This window comes from Triticum urartu, chromosome 5, assembly GCF_003073215.2.
Source record: "Triticum urartu cultivar G1812 chromosome 5, Tu2.1, whole genome shotgun sequence".
Classification (NCBI taxonomy): domain Eukaryota; kingdom Viridiplantae; phylum Streptophyta; class Magnoliopsida; order Poales; family Poaceae; genus Triticum; species Triticum urartu.
In genome coordinates this window covers 566,080,627-566,083,069 of record NC_053026.1, presented here as the reverse complement: position 1 = coordinate 566,083,069, position 2,443 = coordinate 566,080,627, and the positions used below count along the sequence as shown (strand labels likewise).

The 2,443-nt window shown below is 55.1% G+C and overlaps 1 pseudogene; it reads left to right on the top strand.

Annotated features, from left to right (window-relative positions):
- The first annotated feature begins 987 nt into the window (after positions 1-987).
- On the top strand, positions 988-2,131 carry LOC125507392 (annotated as a pseudogene).
- Positions 2,132-2,443: the final 312 nt, after the last annotated feature.

The window sequence follows — 2,443 nt, the reverse complement described above, 5'->3', positions numbered from 1 at the left end:
GGTCATGCTTACAAATGTCTCGATAGGCGAGAAGTCCCATGTTGTTTTGGGTCAGTTGCATAGTCCTTTCTGCAGTGGATACAAATCGCCCGCGCTCTATCCATCTTCGTAAAGTGATTCCATACTTTTGATCTTGGTTTTGCTTGTGGTGTATTTATCGGTTGTGGATAGGGATGGTGTTGGACACTGATGTTTGCTGCAGCATTTTCAGTGTTCCCCCGCATCTTTTTGCTTCTTTCAAGCACCAAAGGTGATTCACAAATCACAATGCCTACTTTCTGAATTCTGTGCATCTGTTTCCTTCATGTTTCCATTCTCAATTACACGCATGTCACTGAACTGAGGAGAACCAAAGTCTCCATGATAAGGTACCTTCAAACTATGCCTGTTCTGTTTCATCATAGCATAAATAGACTCGAGAAGTGTCGTCTGCTCACTGCCTTCTCGGCAATCCAGTGGCAGGAAAAACAGGGGGGAATCCAGTTTAGAGAGCTGACTGACATCTTTCGAGAAACAAGGCCTGTTCAAGAAAAATGCATCTCCAGCAACCCCCTGTCCCTTCTGTAGGTGATGCCCTACACGGCCACACATGAAGTGTTTCACAAAAAACTATCACAATTGAGGTTCACGTCCCACAAAACTACCACTTTTAAAAAAGTGACTAATAACTACCAAAAAATTAGAAACTCGTGACTAAAAACTACCATTTTAAAAAATGGCCAGTTTAGAAGACTTAAATGTGTTTATGACATACGGGGCCCGTGTGTCAGGGCAGACGTGACGGGAAAGTCAACTCCATTTATATTTTACCATCAAGCTGACCATTACGACAGGTGGACCCCACACATCAGCATCACCTTCTTCCTCCTCTCTCTTTGACATTTCAACAAACACCTTACCAGCAGTAGAGCAGCACACCGGCGGTAGTCCGGGATGCCGAATCGCCGATGAAGTCTATCACCACCTTCGCAGCAGAGATCCAGCAGGATGCCGTGGACGCCGCCGGCAAGCCGGATGGCGGCGTGCCCCGGCCGTCTCGGGTCCGCCATCTTGCTCTTCTCACCGCCACCTTATGCGCATCGATCTTCTACACGCACTACGGCGTACCAGGCAGCATGGGTGGAGTTGGCCAAGCACCTACTCCGCCATGGCCACAACACCGTCCTCGCCGTCGTCGACCCACCGGACGGCGACGCCGCCTAGGCCGCTGCCGTGGCCCGACTCGCCGCGGCTAACCCTTCCATCGCCTTCCGCCTCCTCCCGGTCCCTCCCAGCCCGGACCCCGCCGCGCACCCGGTCAGGCGCGCCCATGACACGCTCCGCCTCGCCAACCCCGCGCTCCGGGCCTTCCTGCGCACGCTGCCGGCCCCCGCCGACGCGCTCCTGCTCGACATGTTCTGCGTCGACGCGCTCGACGTCGCCACCGAGCTCGCCCTCCCCGCCTACTTCTTCTTCGCCTCCGCCGCCAGCGACCTCGCCGTCTTCCTCAACTTGCCGTACCTCTACCCCCGGCCTGCCGTCCTTCAGGGACATGCGCGACGCGCTCGTGCGTTGCCCCGGCGTGACGCCGATCCACGCGGTGGACATGCTGGTCACGGTGAAGGACAAGGAGAGCGACCTCACCAAGGTCTGGCTGCACCAGTTCAAGCGCATCGCGGAGGGGAGGGGCGTGCTGGTCAACAGCTTCGACTGGCTGGAGCCCACGGCCCTGAAAGCGCTCGCCGACAGCGTCTGCGTGCCCGACCGACCGACGCCGAGGGTCTACTGCATCGGGCCATTGGTGAACGGCGGCGACGCGGGCGCAGGCGGCGAGAAGCGGCACGAGTGCCTCGCGTGGCTCGACGCGCAGCCGGAGAAGAGCGTTGTGTTCCTCTGTTTCGGCAGCAAGGGCGCCTTCTCGGCGGCGCAGCTGAAGGAGATCACTCGCGGGCTAGAGAGCTCCGGGCACCGGTTCCTGCGGGCGGTGAGGAGCCCGCCGGAGGAACAGAGGGAGTTCCCCGAGCCGGACCTCGAGCGGCTGCTCCCGGCTGACTTCTTGGAGAAGACGAGAGGCAGGGGCATGGTGGAGGAAGAAGGTGATGCTGACGTGTGGGGTCTACCTGCTAACGGTCAACTTAACTGTAAAAAATAAGCGAAGTTGACTTTCCCGTCATGTCAGCCATGACAAACGGGCCTGCATGTCATAAACATATTTAAATCTTCTAAACTGGTCATTTTTTAAAAGTGGTGGTTTTTAGTCACAGGATTCCAATTTTTTGGCAGTTATCAGTCACTTTTTTAAAAGTGATAGTTCTGTGGGACGCGAACCTTAATTTTGGTAATTTTTTTTGTCAAACACTCCCCACACATGCATTCCTAAATCCCCACATATGAGCATCGCCAATGTGGAATGCCACATCACATGTTGAAATGCATACTCCGTTAATGCGACAACCATCAAAAT